Source organism: Somniosus microcephalus, unplaced genomic scaffold, assembly GCF_052327205.1.
Source record: "Somniosus microcephalus isolate GS21.2 unplaced genomic scaffold, FLI_Smic_1.0 unresolved_chr2, whole genome shotgun sequence".
In the NCBI taxonomy this organism is placed as follows: Eukaryota; Metazoa; Chordata; class Chondrichthyes; order Squaliformes; family Somniosidae; genus Somniosus; species Somniosus microcephalus.
The window spans coordinates 23619917-23639163 of NW_028225180.1; the positions used below are offsets into that span (position 1 = coordinate 23619917).

The 19247-nt window shown below is 49.1% G+C and overlaps 4 non-coding genes across 4 annotated transcripts; all 4 read left to right on the forward strand.

The window, feature by feature from the left end:
- Positions 1-2491: 2491 nt before the first annotated feature.
- Positions 2492-2564, forward strand: trnat-ugu (transfer RNA threonine (anticodon UGU)). The gene has a single exon. It is a non-coding gene; the product is annotated as a tRNA-Thr (tRNA).
- An 8605-nt stretch (positions 2565-11169) lies between these two features.
- trnat-ugu (transfer RNA threonine (anticodon UGU)) lies at positions 11170-11242 on the forward strand. The gene has a single exon. It is a non-coding gene; the product is annotated as a tRNA-Thr (tRNA).
- Positions 11243-16518: 5276 nt separating this feature from the next.
- trnat-ugu (transfer RNA threonine (anticodon UGU)) lies at positions 16519-16591 on the forward strand. Its single transcript has one exon. It is a non-coding gene; the product is annotated as a tRNA-Thr (tRNA).
- A 2287-nt stretch (positions 16592-18878) lies between these two features.
- On the forward strand, positions 18879-18951 carry trnat-ugu (transfer RNA threonine (anticodon UGU)). The gene has a single exon. It is a non-coding gene; the product is annotated as a tRNA-Thr (tRNA).
- Positions 18952-19247: the final 296 nt, after the last annotated feature.

A 19247-nucleotide genomic window follows, 5' to 3' on the forward strand; every position in this document is an offset into this window, starting at 1 on the left:
GGAGAGAGAGTGTGGGGAAAGGAATAGAGAGAGGGGAAGGAGAGAGATTGTGGGGAAAGGATAGAGAGACGGGAAGGAGAGAGAGTGTGGGGAAAGGGATAGAGAGAGGGGAAGGAGAGAGAGTGTGGTGAAAGGGATAGAGAGAGGGGAAGGGGAGAGACTGTGGGTGAAATGGAGAGAGGGAAGGAGATAGAGGGAGGGGAAGGGGCGAGAGTGTGGGTGAAGTGGAGAGAGGGAAGGAGATAGAGGGAGGGGAAGTGGAGAGATGGAAGGAGAGAGGCGGAATGGGAGAGAAAGAGTTAAGCGGAGAGACAGAGTGAAAAGAATAGAGAGGGAGAAGAGAGGAGGGAGGGAGAGCGAGGGGAAGGGGAGAGAGAGGCGGATGGAGGAGGGGAAAATGAGAGAGGGGAAATGGGAGAGACAGATTGGGAAGGGAGAGGAGAGAGAAAAGGAGGGAAGGAGATAGAGAGAGGGAAGGAGAGAGGTGGAAGGGGAGAGAGAGCGAAGCAGAGAGACAGAGTGAGAAGGGGAGAGAGAGAGAAAGCGAGAGAGCGAGTGCAAGTCAGAGAGAGGGAGAGAGAAAGTAAGAGAGAGAAAGAGAGAGAGAGAGAATGTGAGAGAGAAAGTGAGAGTGAAAGTGATAGAGAATGTGATAGAGAAAGTGAGAGTAATAAAGCAAGAGAGATAGAATGTGAGTGAGAGAGAAAGTGTGCGAGAGAGAGAATGAGAAAGTGAGAACAAGAGAGATATAGAGAAAGGGATGGAGAGAGAGAAAATGAGAGATAGAGAAAGTGAGAGAGTGAAAGAGAGAGAAAGAGAGAGGAGGTAGTGAAAGTGAGAGAGAGAAATTGAGTGGGAGAGAAAGTGAGAGTGAGAGAGAGAAAGTGAGAGAGAAAAAGATAGAGAGAAAGTGAGAGAGAGAGAAAATGAGAGAGAGAAACAGAGAGAGAGAGAGAAAGAGAGTGTGAGAGAGAAAAAGAGAGAAAGTGAGAGAGGGAGAGCAAGTGAGAGCAATTGAGATAGTCAACGCGAGAGAGAGAAAGTGAGAGAGAGAGAGAAAGTGAGGTAGAGGAAAATTGAGAGAAACTGAGAGAAAGAGAGAGAGAAAGTGGCAGAGAAAAACTGAGAGAGAGAAAGAGAGAGGAGAGAGAGAAACTGAGAGAAAGAGAGAGAGAGAAAGTGACAGAGAAATTGAGAGAGAGAAAGAGAGAGGAGAGAGAGAAACTGAGAGAGAGAGAGAACAAGTGAGAGAGAGAGAGGTAAAATGAGAGTGAGAAACAGAGAGAAAGTGAGAGAGACACAGAGAAAAAGAGAAAGAGGTAGAAAGGGAGTGACAGAGACGACCAAAAACTCCCATACCTACTAGGGGAAGAGAGAAATTGTGTAACACTAGCGGCACACTATGTTACAGCTTGCCATAAACAGAGGGACAACCACTAAATATAAGAAGAGAGTATATATAAATTATATGAAAGTATATTTATACACTCAGGGATATATCTGTTTATACACTGTATGGATAGATCGGTATTTTTGTGAGCGAACATGAATGTTTTTCGATGCTTTGGCAACATAAGATGTAACTTATCATGCCAATAAAGCGATTTGAATTGAATTGAATTGAATTGAATTGAGTGACAGAAAGATAGAGAGAACGATAGAGAGAGAGTGGTAGAGACACAAAGAGGGAGAAATATAGAAAGAAGGAGGCAGAGAGACTGAGAGAGAGATAGAGTGTAACTGAGTTGCCTTGGGACGTTTTAGCATGGGAAAGTTGCTCAATTGTAGTTGTGAGGTGACTATTAAAGAGCCTGAGGCAGGTAACGGGGGATGAGACACAATCTGAGTGGTGAACTGCGCCCTGCCTCATTCTTCAAACGCACAGCACTGTTCAATTCAATTCAATTCAAATCGCTTTATTGGCATGATGACAAGGTACATCTTACGTTGCCAAAGCATCGAAAAACATTCATGGTTGAACACATAAACACTGATCTATCCTTACAGTGTAGAAACAGATATATCCCTGAGTGTATAAATATACATTCATATATAATTTGTATATACTCTTTTCTTATATTTAGTGGTTGTCCCTCTGTTTATGGCAAGCTGTAACATAGTGTGCCGCTAAGGTTACACAATTTCTCTCTTCCCCTAATAGGTATGGGAGTTTTAGGTCATCATTCAAATTTCTGAATTCCGGGCATATTTTTGTGAATTTTGGGTAGAAATTCTCCCTTATGCCCTGATATTTTCTACAAGCTGTGAGGAAGTGCATCTCTGTCTCCACCACACCCTGACTGCAATGAGAACATATCCTGTCCTCTCTTGGTAGCCGGGTCTGCCTGTGTCTACCTTTTTCGATCGCCAGGTTATGTTCACTAAGTCTGTACATTGTCAAGGTTTTTCTCAGTTTGCTATCCTTTACCATGGTCAGGTAATCAGCCATGTTGTGTTGCACTAACGGGAATGAGAGCAATCCTGTATCAGTGGCTCCATAGCTCAGGGGTTAGAGCACTGGTCTTGTAAACCAGGAGTCGTGAGTTCAAATCTCACTGGGGCCTCTGCAAAGTTAGTTTTTGTTTCTGAACTCGCCATTAATCCACCACATGTTTTCTTTTAAGTATGAAACAGTTCAGAGACCATCCCAAGAACAGGCTCTCACTCCCCTCCCCCTCTCCTTCCATTCAAATCCCCTGTTCTCCCCTTCACTCTCTCACCTTCTTCACCTCCTCTCTCTACCCTTCCCCCTCCCACTCTGTCCTTTCCTCTTGGGGAGACAAGAAGGCGGATGGGGAGAGGGAGAGTAAAGGGAAGGAGAGAGACTGTGGGTGAAGTGCAGAGAGGGCCAGAGATAGAGAGAGGGGAAGGAGAGAGAGTGTGGGGAAAGGGATAGAGAGAGGGGAAGGGGAGAGAGTGTGGGGAAAGGGATAGAGAGATGGGAAGGGGAGAGAGTGTGGGGAAAGGGATAGAGAGAGGGGAAGGGGAGAGAGTGTGGGGAAAGGGATAGAGAGAGGGGAAGGAGAGAGAGTGTGGGGAAACGGATAGAGAGAAGGGAAGGAGAGAGAGTGTGGGGAAAGAGATAGAGAGAGTGGAAGGAGAGAGAGTGTGGGGAAAGGGATAGAGAGAGAGTGTGGGGAAAGGGATAGAGAGAGGGGAAGGAGAGAGAGGTGGGGAAAGGGATAGAGAGAGGGGAAGGGGAGAGAGTGTGGGGAAAGAGATAGAGAGAGGGGAAGGAGAGAGAGTGTGGGGAAAGGGATAGAGAGAGGGGCAGGGGAGATAGTGTGGGGAAAGGGATAGAGAGAGGGAAGCAGAGAGAGTGTGGGGAAAGGGATAGAGAGAGGGGCAGGGGAGATAGTGTGGGGAAAGGGATAGAGAGAGGGGAAGGAGAGAGAGTGTGGGGAAAAAGATAGAGAGAGGGGAAGGAGAGAGAGTGTGGGGAAAGGGATAGAGGGAGGGGAAGGAGAGAGAGTGTGGGGAAAGGGATAGAGAGAGGGGAAGGAGAGAGAGTGTGGGGAAAGAGATAGAGAGAGGGAAAGGAGAGAGAGTGTGGGGAAAGGGATAGAGAGAGGGGAAGGGGAGAGAGTGTGGGGAAAGGGATAGAGAGAGGGGAAGGAGAGAGAGTGTGGAGGAAGGGATAGAGAGAGGGGAAGGGGAGAGAGTGTGGGAAAAGGGATAGAGAGTGGGGAAGGGAGAGAGTGTGGGCAAAGGGATAGAGAGAGGGGAAGGAGAGAGTGTGGGTAAAGGGATAGAGAGAGGGGAAGGAGAGAGAGTGTGGGGAAAGGGATAGAGAGAGGGGAAGGAGAGAGAGAGTGGGGAAAGGGATAGAGAGAGGGGAAGGGGAGAGAGTGTGGGGAAAGTGATAGAGAGAGGGGAAGGGGAGAGAGTGTGGGGAAAGGGATAGAGAGAGGGGAAGGAGAGAGAGTGTGGGGAAAGGGATAGAGAGAGGGGAAGGAGAGAGAGTGTGGGGAAAGGGATAGAGAGAGGGGAAGGAGAGAGAGTGTGGGGAAAGGGATAGAGAGAGGGGAAGGAGAGAGAGTATGGGGAAAGGGATAGAGAGAGGGGAAGGAGAGAGAGTGTGGGGAAAGGAATAGAGAGAGGGGAAGGAGAGAGAGTGTGGGGAAAGGGATAGAGAGAGAGTGTGGGGATAGAGAGAGGGGAAGGAGAGAGAGTGTGGGGAAAGGAATAGAGAGAGGGGAAGGAGAGAGAGTGTGGGGAAAGGGATAGAGAGAGGGGAAGGAGAGAGAGAGTGGGGAAAGGGATAGAGAGAAGGGAAGGAGAGAGATTGTGGGGAAAGGGATAGAGAGAGGGGAAGGAGAGAGAGTGTGGGGAAAGGGATAGAGAGAGGGGAAGCAGAGAGAGTGTGGGGAAAGGGATAGAGAGAGGGGAAGGGGAGAGAGTGTGGGTGAAGTGGAGAGAGGGAAGGAGATAGAGGGAGGGGAAGGGGAGAGAGTGTGGGTGAAGTGGAGAGGGAAGGCAATAGAGGGAGGTGAAGTGGAGAGATGGAAGGAGAGAGGCGGAATGTGAGAGAGAGAGTTAAGCGGAGAGACAGAGTGAAAAGAATAGAGAGGGAGAAGAGAGGAGGGAGGGAGAGCGAGGGGAAGGAGAGAGAGAGGCGGATGGAGGAGGGGGAAATGAGAGAGGGAAATGGGAGAGACAGATTGGGAAGGGAGGGGAGAGAGAAAAGGAGGGAAGGAGATAGAGAGAGTGAAGGAGAGAGGTGGAAGGGGAGAGAGAGCGAAGCAGAGAGACAGAGTGAGAAGGGGAGAGAGAGAGAAAGCGAGAGAGCGAGTGCAATTCAGAGAGAGGGAGAGAGAAAGTAAGAGAGAGAAAGAGAGAGAGAGAATGTGAGAGAGAAAGTGAGAGTGAAAGTGAGAGAGAATAAAAAGAGCAAGAGAGAAAGAGAAAGACAGTGAGAAAGGGAGAGAGAAAGTGATAGAGAATGTGATAGAGAAAGTGAGAGTAATAAAGCAAGAGAGATAGAATGTGAGTGAGAGAGAAAGTGTGCGAGAGAGAGAATGAGAAAGTGAGAACAAGAGAGATATAGAGAAAGGGATGGAGGGAGAGAAAATGAGAGATAGAGAAAGTGAGAGAGTGAAAGAGAGAGAAAGAGAGAGGAGGTAGCGAAAGTGAGAGAGAGAAATTGAGTGGGAGAGAAAGTGAGAGTGAGAGAGAGAAAGTGAGAGAGAAAAAGATAGAGAGAAAGTGAGAGAGAGAGAAAATGAGAGAGAGAAACAGAGAGAGTGAGAGAGAAAGAGAGTGTGAGAGAGAAAAAGAGAGAAAGTGAGAGAGGGAGAGCAAGTGAGAGAGCAATTGAGATAGTCAATGCGAGAGAGAGAAAGTGAGAGAGAGAGAGAGAGAAAGTGAGGTAGAGAAAAATTGAGAGAAACTGAGAGAAAGAGAGAGAGAAAGTGACAGAGAAAAATTGAGAGAGACAAAGAGAGAGGAGAGAGAGAAACTGAGAGAAAGAGAGAGAGAGAAAGTGACAGAGAAATTGAGAGAGAGAAAGAGAGAGGAGAGAGAGAAACTGAGAGAGAGAGAGAGAGAGAGAACAAGTGAGAGAGAGGTAAAATGAGAGTGAGAAACAGAGAGAAAGTGAGAGAGACACAGAGAAAAAGAGAAAGAGGTAGAAAGGGAGTGACAGAGACGACCAAAAACTCCCATACCTACTAGGGGAAGAGAGAAATTGTGTAACACTAGCGGCACTCTATGTTACAGCTTGCCAAAAACAGAGGGACAACCACTAAATATAAGAAGAGAGTATATATAAATTATATGAAAGTCTATTTATACACCCAGGGATATATCTGTTTATACACTGTATGGATAGATCGGTATTTTTGTGAGCAAACATGAATATTTTTCGATGCTTTGGCAACATAAGATGTAACTTGTCATGCCAATAAAGCGATTTGAATTGAATTGAATTGAATTGAGTGACAGAAAGATAGAGAGAAAGATAGAGAGATAGTGGTAGAGACACAAAGAGGGAGAAATATAGAAAGAAGGAGGCAGAGAGACTGAGAGAGAGATGTGTAACTGAGTTGCCTTGGGACGTTCTAGCATGGGAAAGTTGCTCTATTGTAGTTGTGAGGTGAGTATTGAAGAGCCTGAGGCAGGTAACGGGGGATGAGACACAATCTGAGTGGTGAACTGCGCCCTGCCTCATTCTTCAAACGCACAGCACTGTTCAATTCAATTCAATTCAAATCGCTTTATTGGCATGATGACAAGGTACATCTTATGTTGCCAAAGCATCGAAAAACATTCATGGTTGAACACATAAACACTGATCTATCCATACAGTGTAGAAACAAATATATTCCTGAGTGTATAAATATACATTCACATATAATTTGTATATACTCTTTTCTTATATTTAGTGGTTGTCCCTCTGTTTATGGCAAGCTGTAACATAGTGTGCCGCTAAGGTTACACAATTTCTCTCTTCCCCTAATATGTATGGGAGTTTTTGGTCATCATTCAAATTTCTGAATTCCGGGCATGTTTTTGTGAATTTTGGGTAGAAATTCTCCCTTATGCCCTGATATTTTCTACAAGCTGTGAGGAAGTGCATCTCTGTCTCCACCACACCCTGACTGCAATGAGAACATATCCTGTCCTCTCTTGGTAGCCGGGTCTGCCTGTGTCTACCTTTTTCAATCGCCAGGTTATGTTCACTAAGTCTGCACATTGTCAAGGTTTTTCTCAGTTTGCTATCCTTTACCATGGTCAGGTAATCAGCCATGTTGTGTTGCACTAACGGGAATGAGAACAATCCTGTATCAGTGGCTCCATAGCTCAGGGGTTAGAGCACTGGTCTTGTTAAACCAGCGGTCGTGAGTTCAAATCTCACTGGGGCCTGTGCAAAGTTAGTTTTTGTTTCTGAACTCGCCATTAATCCACCACATGTTTTCTTTTAAGTATGAAACAGTTCAGAGACCATCCCAAGAACAGGCTCTCACTCCCCTCCCCCTCTCCTTCCATTCAAATCCCCTGTTCTCCCCTTCACCCTCTCGCTACACATTTCTCTCTACCCCTCCCATTCTGTCCTTTCCTCTTGGGGAGACAAGAAGGCGGATGGGGAGAGGGAGCGTAAAGGGAAGGAGAGAGACTGTGGGTGAAGTGCAGAGAGGGCCAGAGATAGAGAGAGGGGAAGGAGAGAGAGTGTGGGGAAAGGGATAGAGAGAGGGGAAGGGGAGAGAGTGTGGGGAAAGGGATAGAGAGATGGGAAGGGGAGCGAGTGTGGGGAAAGGGATAGAGAGAGGGGAAGGGGAGAGAGTGTGGGGAAAGGGATAGAGAGAGGGGAAGGAGAGAGAGTGTGGGGAAAGGGATAGAGAGAAGGGAAGGAGAGAGAGTGTGGGGAAAGCGATAGAGAGAGGGGAAGGAGAGAGAGTGTGGGGAAAGGGATAGAGAGAGAGTGTGGGGAAAGGGATAGAGAGAGGGGAAGGAGAGAGAGTGTGGGGAAAGGGATAGAGAGAGGGGAAGGGGAGAGAGTGTGGGGAAGAGATAGAGAGAAGGGAAGGAGAGAGAGTGTGGGGAAAGGGATAGAGAGAGGGGAAGGGGAGAGAGTGTGGGGAAAGAGATAGAGGGGAAGGAGAGAGAGTGTGGGGAAAGGGATAGAGAGAGGGGAAGGAGAGAGAGTGTGGGTAAAGGGATAGAGAGAGGGGAAGGAGAGAGAGTGTGGGGAAAGGGATAGAGAGAGGGGAAGGAGAGAGAGTGTGGGGAAAGGGATAGAGAGAGGGGAAGGGGAGAGAGTGTGGGGAAAGGGATAGAGAGAGGGGCAGGGGAGAGAGTGTGGGGAAAGGGATAGAGAGAGGGGAAGGAGAGAGAGTGTGGGGAAAGGGATAGAGAGAGGGGAAGGAGAGAGAGTGTGGGGAAATGGATAGAGAGAGGGGAAGGAGAGAGAGTGTGGGATAAGAGATAGAGAGAGGGGAAGGAGAGAGAGTGTGGGGAAAGGGATAGAGAGAGGGGAAGGGGAGAGAGTGTGGGGAAAGGGATCGAGAGAGGGGAAGGAGAGAGAGTGTGGGGAAAGGGATAGAGAGAGGGGAAGGAGAGAGAGTGTGGGGAAAGAGATAGAGAGAGGGAAAGGAGAGAGAGTGTGGGGAAAGGGATAGAGAGAGGGGAAGGAGAGAGAGTGTGGGGAAAGGGATAGAGAGAGGGGAAGGGGAGAGAGTGTGGGGAAAGGGATAGAGAGAGGGGAAGAAGAGAGAGTGTGGGGAAAGGGATAGAGAGAGGGGAAGGGGAGAGAGTGTGGGGAAATGGATAGAGAGAGGGGAAGGAGAGAGTGTGGGTAAAGGGATAGAGAGAGGGGAAGGAGAGAGAGTGTGGGGAAAGGGATAGAGAGAGGGGAAGGAGAGAGAGTGTGGGGAAAGGGATAGAGAGAGGGGAAGGGGAGAGAGTGTGGGGAAAGTGATAGAGAGAGGGGAAGGGGAGAGAGTTTGGGGAAAGGGAGAGAGAGAGGGGAAGGAGAGAGAGTGTGGGGAAAGGGATAGAGAGAGGGGAAGGAGAGAGAGTGTGGGGAAAGTGATAGAGAGAGGGGAAGGAGAGAGAGTGTGGGGAAAGAGACAGAGAGAGGGGAAGGAGAGAGAGTGTGGGGAAAGGGATAGAGAGAGGGGAAGGGGAGAGAGTGTGGGGAAAGGGATAGAGAGAGGGGAAAGAGAGAGAGTGTGGGGAAAGGGATAGAGAGAGGGGAAGGAGAGAGAGTGTGGGGAAAGGGATAGAGAGAGGGGAAGGAGAGAGAGTGTGGGGAAACGGATAGAGAGAGGGGAAGGGGAGAGAGTGTGGGTGAAGTGGAGAGAGGGAAGGAGATAGAGGGAGGGGAAGGGGCGAGAGTGTGGGTGAAGTGGAGAGAGGGAAGGAGATAGAGGGAGGGGAAGTGGAGAGATGGAAGGAGAGAGGCGGAATGGGAGAGAGAGAGTTAAGCGGAGAGACAGAGTGAAAAGAATAGAGAGGGAGAAGAGAGGAGGAAGGGAGAGCGAGGGGAAGGGGAGAGAGAGGCGGATGGAGGAGGGGAAAATGAGAGAGGGGAAATGGGAGAGACAGATTGGGAAGGGAGATGAGAGAGAAAAGGAGGGAAGGAGATAGAGAGAGGGAAGGAGAGAGGTGGAAGGGGAGAGAGAGCGAAGCAGAGAGACAGAGTGAGAAGGGGAGAGAGAGAGAAAGCGAGAGAGCGAGTGCAAGTCAGAGAGAGGGAGAGAGAAAGTAAGAGAGAGAAAGAGAGAGAATGTGAGAGAGAAAGTGAGAGTGAAAGTGAGAGAGAGTAAAAAGAGCAAGAGAGAAAGAGAGAGACAGTGAGAAAGGGAGAGGATGTGATAGAGAATGTGATAGAGAAAGTGAGAGTAATAAAGCAAGAGAGATAGAATGTGAGTGAGAGAGAAAGTGTGCGAGAGAGAGAATGAGAAAGTGAGAACAAGAGAGATATAGAGAAAGGGATGGAGAGAGAGAAAATGAGAGATAGAGAAAGTGAGAGAGTGAAAGAGAGAGAAAGAGAGAGGAGGTAGCGAAAGTGAGAGAGAGAAATTGAGTGGGACAGAAAGTGAGAGTGACAGAGAGAAAGTGAGAGAGAAAAAGATAGAGAGAAAGTGAGAGAGAGAGAAAATGAGAGAGAGAAACAGAGATATAGAGAGAAAGAGAGTGTGAGAGAGAAAAAGAGAGAAAGTGAGAGAGGGAGAGCAAGTGAGAGAGCAATTGAGTTAGTCAACGCGAGAGAGAGAAAGTGAGAGAGAGAGAGAAAGAAAGTGAGGTCGAGAAAAATTGAGAGAAACTGAGAGAAAGAGAGAGAGAAAGTGACAGAGAAAAACTGAGAGAGAGAAAGAGAGAGGAGAGAGAGAAACTGAGAGAAAGAGAGAGAGAGAAAGTGACAGAGAAATTGAGAGAGAGAAAGAGAGAGGAGAGAGAGAAACTGAGAGAGAGAGGGAGAGAGAACAAGTGAGAGAGAGAGAGGTAAAATGAGAGTGAGAAACAGAGAGAAAGTGAGAGAGACACAGAGAAAAAGAGAAAGAGGTAGTAAGGGAGTGACAGAGACGACCAAAAACTCCCATAGCTACTAGGGGAAGAGAGAAATTGTGTAACACTAGCGGCACACTATGTTACAGCTTGCCATAAACAGAGGGACAACCACTAAATATAAGAAGAGAGTATATATAAATTATATGAAAGTCTATTTATACACTCAGGGATATATCTGTTTATACACTGTATGGATAGATCGGTATTTTTGTGAGCAAACATGAATGTTTTTCGATGCTTTGGCAACATAAGATGTAACTTGTCATGCCAATAAAGCGATTTGAATTGAATTGAATTGAATTGAGTGACAGAAAGAAAGAGAGAAAGATAGAGAGAGAGTGGTAGAGACACAAAGAGGGAGAAATATAGAAAGAAGGAGGCAGAGAGACTGAGAGAGAGATGTGTAACTGAGTTGCCTTGGGACGTTTTAGCATGGGAAAGTTGCTCTATTGTAGTTGTGAGGTGACTATTGAAGGGCCTGAGGCAGGTAACGGGGGATGAGACACAATCTGAGTGGTGAACTGCGCCCTGCCTCATTCTTCAAACGCACAGCACTGTTCAATTCAATTCAATTCAAATCGCTTTATTGGCATGATGACAAGGTACATCTTATGTTGCCAAAGCATCGAAAAACATTCATGGTTGAACACATAAACACTGATCTATCCATACAGTGTAGAAACAGATATATCCCTGAGTGTATAAATATACATTCATATATAATTTGTACATACTCTTTTCTTATATTTAGTGGTTGTCCCTCTGTTTATGGCAAGCTGTAACATAGTGTGCCGCTAAGGTTACACAATTTCTCTCTTCCCCTAATAGGTATGGGAGTTTTTGGTCATCATTCAAATTTCTGAATTCCGGGCATATTTTTGTGAATTTTGGGTAGAAATTCTCCCTTATGCTCTGATATTTTCTACAAGCTGTGAGGAAGTGCATCTCTGTCTCCACCACACCCTGACTGCAATGAGAACATATCCTGTCCTCTCTTGGTAGCCGGGTCTGCCTGTGTCTACCTTTTTCGATCGCCAGGTTATGTTCACTAAGTCTGTACATTGTCAAGGTTTTTCTCAGTTTGCTATCCTTTACCATGGTCAGGTAATCAGCCATGTTGTGTTGCACTAACGGGAATGAGAGCAATCCTGTATCAGTGGCTCCATAGCTCAGGGGTTAGAGCACTGGTCTTGTAAACCAGGGGTCGTGAGTTCAAATCTCACTGGGGCCTGTGCAAAGATAGTTTTTGTTTCTGAACTCGCCATTAATCCACCACATGTTTTCTTTTAAGTATGAAACATTTCAGAGACCATCCCAAGAACAGGCTCTCACTCCCCTCCCCCTCTCCTTCCATTCAAATCCCCTGTTCTCCCCTTCACTCTCTCACTACACATTTCTCTCACCTTCTTCACCTCCTCTCTCTACCATTCCCCCTCCCACTCTGTCCTTTCCTCTTGGGGAGACAAGAAGGCGGATGGGGAGAGGGAGAGTAAAGGGAAGGAGAGAGACTGTGGGTGAAGTGCAGAGAAGGCCAGAGATAGAGAGAGGGGAAGGAGAGAGAATGTGGGGAGAGGGATAGAGAGAGGGGAAGGGGAGAGAGTGTGGGGAAAGGGATAGAGAGATGGGAAGGGGAGAGAGTGTGGGGAAAGGGATAGAGAGAGGGGAAGGGTAGAGAGTGTGGGGAAAGGGATAGAGAGAGGGGAAGGAGAGAGAGTGTGGGGAAAGGGATAGAGAGAAGGGAAGGAGAGAGAGTGTGAGGAAAGAGATAGATAGAGTGGAAGGAGAGAGAGTGTGGGGAAAGGGATAGAGAGAGAGTGTGGGGAAAGGGATAGAGAGAGGGGAAGGAGAGAGAGTGTGGGGAAAGGGATAGAGAGAGGGGAAGGGGAGAGAGTGTGGGGAAAGAGATAGAGAGAGGGGAAGGAGAGAGAGTGTGGGGAAAGGGATAGAGAGAGGGGAAGGAGAGAGATTGTGGGGAAAGGGATAGAGAGAGGGGAAGGGGAGAGAATGAGGGGAAAGGGATAGAGAGAGGGGAAGGGGAGAGAGTGTGGGGAAAGGGATAGAGAGAGGGGAAGGAGAGAGAGTGTGGGGAAAGGGATAGAGAGAGGGGAAGGAGAGAGAGTGTGGGGAAAGGGATAGAGAGAGAGGAAGGAGAGAGAGTGTGGGGAAAGAGATAGAGAGAGGGGAAGGAGAGAGAGTGTGGGGAAAGGGATAGAGAGAGAGGAAGGGGAGAGAGTGTGGGGAAAGGGATAGAGAGAGGGGAAAGAGAGAGAGTGTGGGGAAAGGGATAGAGAGAGGGGAAGGAGAGAGAGTGTGGGGAAAGAGATAGAGAGAGGGAAAGGAGAGAGAGTGTGGGGAAAGGGATAGAGAGAGGGGAAGGAGAGAGAGTGTGGGGAAAGGGATAGAGAGGGGAAGGAGAGAGAGTGTGGGGAAAGGGATAGAGAGAGGGGAAGGAGAGTGAGTGTGTGGAAAGGGATAGAGAGGGGAAGGAGAGATAATGTGGGAAAAGAGATAGAGAGAGGGGAAGGAGAGAGAGTGTGGGGAAAGGGATAGAGAGAGGGGAAGGAGAGAGTGTGTGGGGAAAGGGATAGAGAGAGGGGAAGGAGAGAGAGTGTGTGGAAAGGGATAGAGAGAGGGAAAGGGGAGAGAGTGTGGGAAAGGGATAGAGAGAGGGGAAGGAGAGAGAGTGTGGGGAAAGGGATAGAGAGGGGAAGGAGAGAGAGTGTGGGGAAGGGATAGAGAGAGGGGAAGGAGAGAGAGTGTGGGGAAAGGGATAGAGAGAGGGGAAGGGGAGAGAGTGTGGGGAAATGGATAGAGAGAGGGGAAGGGGAGAGACTGTGGGGAAAGGGATAGAGAGAGGGGAAGGGGAGAGAGTGTGGGGAAAGGGATAGAGAGAGGGGAAGGAGAGAGAGTGTGGGGAAAGGGATAGAGAGAGGGGAAGGAGAGAGAGTGTGGGGTAAGCGACAGAGAGAGGGGAAGGAGAGAGAGTGTGGGGAAAGAGATAGAGAGAGGGGAAGGAGAGAGAGTGTGGGGAAAGGGATAGAGAGAGGGGAAGGGGAGAGAGTGTGGGGAAAGGGATAGAGAGAGGGGAAAGAGAGAGAGTGTGGGGAAAGGGATAGAGAGAGGGGAAGGAGAGAGAGTGTGGGAAAGGGAAAGAGAGGGGAAGGAGAGAGAATGTGGGGAAAGAGATAGAAAGAGGGGAAGGAGAGAGAGTGTGGGGAAAGGGATAGAGAGAGGGGAAGGAGAGAGAGTGTGGGGAAAGGGATAGAGAGAGGGGAAGGAGGGAGTGTGGGGAAAGGGATAGAGAGAGGGGAAGGGGAGAGAGTGTGGGGAAAGGGATAGAGAGAGGGGAAGGAGAGAGAGTGTGGGGAAAGGGATAGAGAGGGGAAGGAGAGAGAGTGTGGGGAAAGGGATAGAGAGAGGGGAAGGAGAGAGAGTGTGGGGAAAGGGGATAGAGAGAGGGGAAGGGGAGAGAGTGTGGGGAAATGGATAGAGAGAGGGGAAGGTGCGAGAGTGTGGGGAAAGGGATAGAGAGAGGGAAGGAGAGAGAGTGTGGGGAAAGGGAAGGAGGGAGACTGTGGGAAAGGGGAGACAGGGAAGGAGATGGAGAGATGGAAGGAGAGAGCGGAATGGGAGAGAAAGAGGGAAGCAAAGAGGAGAGAGGGAGACGAGAAAGAGAGAGGAGGTAGCGAAAGTGAGAGAGAGAAAGAGAAATAGAGAGAGGGAAAGTGAGTGAGAGAGAAAGAGAGAGATAGAAAGGGAGTGACAGAAAGATAGAGAGAGAGTGGTAGAGACACAAAGAGGGAGAAATATAGAAAGAAGGAGGCAGAGAGACTGAGAGAGAGATAGAGTGTAACTGAGATGCCTTGGGACGTTTTAGTACGTTAAAGTTGCTCTATTGTTGTTGAGAGGTGACTATTGAAGAGCCTGAGGCAGGTATCGGGGGTGAGACACAATCTGAGTGGTGAACTGCGCCCTGCCTCATTCTTCAAACACACAGCACTAACTGGAATGAGAAGCAATTCAGTGCAGGTGGCTCCATAGCTCAGGGGTTCGAGCAGTTGTCTTATTTAAACCAGGGGTCGTGAGTTCAAATCTCACTGGTGCCTCTGCAAATTTGTTAATTCACAGCATGTTTACTTTTAAGTGTGAAACAGCTCCGAGACCAACACGAGAACAGGCTCTCTCTCCCTTCCCAATCTCCATCTCTCTCCCTCCTTCCGTTCAATTCCCCTGTACTCCCCTCTTTGCCTGCCTCGCTCTCACCACATCTCTCCCCTTTCCTCTCTCACTCTGTCCTTTCCTCTTGGGGAGAGTAGAAGGAGGAGGATGGGGAGAGAAGAGGTGAAGGGAAAGAGATAGAGAGAGGGGAAGTGGACAGCTGGAAGGATGGAGGCAGAAAGCGGTAAGACAGCGTGAGGAGAGAAGAGAAAAGAAGAGGGAGGAGAACGAGGGGAAAGGGAGAGAGAGGTGGGAGTTGGAGAGGGTGGATGCCGAGAGCGGCAAGGTGAGATAGAGCGGGGAGAAGGAGGCAGATGGAGGAGGGGGAAATGAGAGAGGGGAAACAGGGGAGACAAAGTGGGAAGAGAGAGAAGGGGAGGGAAGGAGATAGAGGCAAGAGGGAGTGACAGAGTTAGAAGGGGAGGGAAGGGAAGGGGTGAGAGGGAAGGAGATAGAGAGAGGGGAAGTGTAGGGGTTCGCAAAATTCCCCTATTTTCCTTGAAGATCGGGAAATATTGGTCCACATCGTGGTTGAAGAATTAGGTGTTTTGAATTGCCTCTGGGTTGGATCAATGTTTTTGAAGCATACTCAGAGCCACGAAAGACTGCTCTGAGATGGGCAGCACGTGGACAACACCGGAATCGAGGAGTTCTGTGGAAATATTCGCACACATTAAGACAGTACATTTGATTTGAATTTGTGCCCTTGAGCCTGGTCAATCACAAAAAGGTTTTAAAATGGCCGTCAGAAAGCATTGGCCAAGAACAGTGCGGCTTGGAAAAGCAGCTTGGACAGCTTGTAATGTGTCTGTGTGAAAGACCTGTCAATCAAACCAGGGAGTTTCCCTTTTGTGGAGAGGCAAGGTTTGTTTATACGAAGCTGCAGGATGTTTATTTACTTAAGGGATTAGCCCACTTGAACCGAAACCGCAGAACAATTGGCTTCTATTTACACAGAAAATCCAAACCCATTCAAAGCACTTACACACAATAGATACATCTAAACTCAGGAAAAGGACTTTTGATATGCAACAGTTTAGGAATGAATGGGTTTTTGAATCACCCAATTCTAAACAATAAGGCAGTTGGATTCCCTTTTGTTTTAGCCCAGGTGAACTCTGGATGTGGGCGGGTACACTTCAGCCCCAGAGTGCAGACACATTAAATCAGTCACTTTGAATCAGCCAGTCATGGCTTTCTTTTGTGTATTGGAACTTTTGGGCGCGAATTTTGCACACAGACCTTTTTCAGTGCCAAACAGGAGTTGGCAGGATATAAAAGCTAGCTCCTGAGAAGCGATCTCTCTCTCTTACTTCGCTGGACCACAGGTGAGCAGGGTTTCTGACTCCTCAGCAAGGCCACCTAGTCAGGAGTTGGGGGGGGGTGATTTAGGGGAAATTGCTAAGATTGTTTAATCAACATTGTAGCCATCAATCCCTCGTTTTTGCCGTCTGCCTTCCCCCATTTAAGCAATGTTACTGTAATTACTGTGTTCATGTGGTATAGTTTAAATTTGATTACAGTTTCTTTAGTTTAATAAAGTTTGACTTTCTCACACCCAGACCAGTTGTCCGCTTTTAATATATCATTAATTATAAGTCCTTCAGTCAGAACTGGAAGGTGGGGTAGCGATTCGAAACCGCTGTTTGAATTGGTTTAAGGGTAGCAGGCAAAGGCTGCTGACCAGGTAAATTACCGTAAACCAGGTGAAAGGTTGGCATTGGTCAGGGTGCGGGCAAAGCTGCCTGACCAGGCAAATTACCGTAAACCAGTTAAAAGATGCCCCCCTACAGAAGGAGAGAGGTGGAAGGGGGCAAGAGACAGAGTGAGATGGGGAGAGAGCGGGAAAGTGGAGAGTGTGAGAGAATAGATGAGAGAAGGGCGGATGGAGGAAGAGCAATGAGACTGAGGAAGGGCGGAGGTGAGAGAGAGTAAAAGTAACAGAGAGGGAGAGAGAAAGAGAGAGAAAGTGAGAGCGCCACAGAGAAAAAGAGAAAGTGCTAGAAAGGGACAGAGAGTGACAGAAAGATAGAGAGAGAGTGGTGGAGACACAAAGAGGGAGAAATATAGAAAGAAGGAGGCAGAGAGACTGAGAGAGAGATGAGTGTAACTGAGTTGCCTTGGGATGTTTTAGTACGTGAAACTTGCTCTATTGTTGTTGAGAGGTGACTATTGAAGAGCCTGAGGCAGGTATCGGGGGATGAGACACAATCTGAGTGATAAACTGCGCCCTGCCTCATTCTTCAAAAACACAGCACTAACTGGAATGAGAAATACTCCTCTGCAGGTGGCTCCGTAGCTCAGTGGTTAGAGCACTGGTCTTGTAAACCAGGGGTCGTGAGTTCAAATCTCCCTGGGGTCTCTGCAAATTTGTTAATTTACAGCATGTTTACTTTTAAGTATGAAAAAGCTCTGAGGCCAACACAAGATCAGGATCCCAATCGCCACTTCTCCCTCTCCTTCCGTTCAATTCCCCCTCTTTGCATCTCTCTCTCCCCTTCACCCTCTCTCTCACCTCCCATTCACCTCCTCTCTCTGCACTTTCCCCGCTCTCTCACCACTTCCCTTCCTCCTACTCTCTCCCCTTTCCTCTCTCTTTCCCCCTCTCACTCTGTCCTTTCCTCTTGGGGAGAGTAGAAGGAGGATGGGGAGAGAAGAGGCGAAAGGGAGCGAGTGTGTCGGGGAGAGAGAAAAGGGAAGGAGATAAAGAGGGGATATGGACAGCTGGAAGGAGGGAGGCGGGAATTGGTAAGACAGCGTGAAGGGAGAGGGAGAGAAGAGAACGAAGGGGGGGAGAGAAAAGGGGGCCCTGTGTTCAGTGTGGGCCCTGTGTTAAGTGAGTGCCGTGTCTTCAGTGCGGGCCCTCTGTTCAGTGAGTGCCCTGTGTTCAGTTCGGGCCCTGTGTTCAGCCTAGGCCCTGTTATCGGTGAGGGCCCTGTGTTCAGTGCGGGCCCTGTGTTCACTGCGGGCCCTCTGTTCAGTGCTGAGCCCTGTGTTCAGTGTGATTCCTGTGTTCAGTGTGATTCCTGTGTTCAGTGCGGGCCCTCTGTTCAGCGCTGGCTCTGTGTTCAGTGCTGGCCCTGTGTTCACTGCGGGCCCTGTGTTCACTGCGGGCCCTGTTTTCAGTGCGGGCCCTGTGTTCACTGCGGGCCGTGTGTTCAGTGCGAGCCCTGTGTTCAGTGCGAGCCCTGTGTTCAGTGTGATTCCTGTGTTCAGTGCGGGCCCTCTGTTCAGCGCTGGCTCTGTGTTCAGTGCTGGCCCTGTGTGCAACGCGGGCCCTGTGTTCATTGCGGGCCCTGTGTTCAGTGCGGTCCCTGTGTTCAGTGCGGGCCTTGTGTTCAATACGGCCCCTGTGTTCAGTACGGCCCCTGTGTTCAGTGCGGGCCTTGTGTTCAGTGCGGACCTTGTGTTCAGTGCTGCCCCTGTGTTCAGTGCGGGCCTTGTGTTCAGTGCGGGCCTTGTGTTCAGTACGGCCCCTGTGTTCAGTGCGGGCCTTGTGTTCAGTGCGGACCTTGTGTTCAGTGCGGCCCCTGTGTTCAGTGCGGGCCTTGTGTTCAGTGCGGGCCTTGTGTTCAGTACGGCCCCTGTGTTCAGTGCGAGCCCTGTGTTCAGTGTGATTCCTGTGTTCAGTGCGGGCCCTCTGTTCAGCGCTGGCTCTGTGTTCAGTGCTGGCCCTGTGTGCAACGCGGGCCCTGTGTTCATTGCTGGCGCTGTGTTCAGTGCAGTCCCTGTGTTCAGTGCGGGCCTTGTGTTCAATACGGCCCCTGTGTTCAGTACGGCCCCTGTGTTCAGTGCGGGCCTTGTGTTCAGTGCGGGCCTTGTGTTCAGTACGGCCCCTGTGTTCAGTGCAGGCCTTCTGTTCAGTGCGGGCCTTGTGTTCAGTGCGGACCTTGTGTTCAGTGCGGCCCCTGTGTTCAGTGCGGGCCTTGTGTTCAGTGCGGGCCTTGTGTTCAGTACGGCCCCTGTGTTCAGTGCGGGCCTTGTGTTCTGTGTGAGCCCTGTGTTCAGTGCGGACCCAAAACGTTGACTCTATAATATCTCTCCAAGGATGTTGCCTGGCCTGCTCAGTTTTTCCATCCTTTTCTGTTGTTATTTCAGATTTCTAGCAGCACGGTGGCATAGTGGTTAGCACTGTTGCCTCACAGCGCCAGGGACCCGGGTTCGAATCCGGCTTCAGGTGACCGTCTGTGTGGAGTTTGCACATTCTCCCCGTGTTTGCGTGGGTTTCCTCCGAGTGCTCCGGTTTCCTCCCCCAGTCCAAAGATGTGCGGTTAGGTTGATTGTCTATGATAAATTGACCCTTAGTGTTAGGGGGATTAAAGACATGGGGATAGGGTGGGACATGTGTTGGTGTAGGGGTTACGGGGATTGGGTGGGATATGTCTCGGTGCAGGCTCGATGGGCCGAAATGGCCTCTATCTGCACAGTGGGGTTTCTGTGATCTGCAGTATTTTGCTATCGAGAGTGTAACTGAGTTGCCATGGGACGTTTTAGTACATGTAAGTTGCTCTATTGTAGTTGAGAGGTGAGTATTGAAGAGCCTGAGGAAGGTATCGGGGTATGAGACACAATCTGAGTGGTGAACTGCGCCCTGCCTCATTCTTCATACACACAGCACTAACTGGAATGAGAAACAACCCAGTACAGGTGGCTCCATAGTTCAGGGGTTAGAGCACTGGTCTTGTAAACCAGGAGTCGTGAGTTCAAATCTCACTGGGGCCTGTGCAACTTTGTTAATTCACAGCATGTTTAATTTTAAATATGAAACAGCTCCGAGACCAACACACAGAACAGTCTCGCTCTCCCTTCCCAATCTCCACCTCTCCCTCTCCTTCCATTCAATTCCCCTGTACTCCCCCTCTTTGCCTGTTTCTCTCTTCCTTGCACCTCTCTCTCTCCCATTCACCCTCTCGCTACACAGCCCCCTTGCAATCTTCCCCCCTCTCTCACCTTCACCCCCTCTCTCTACCATTTCATCACTTCCCTCCCCTTTCCTCTCTCTTTCCCCCTCTCACTCT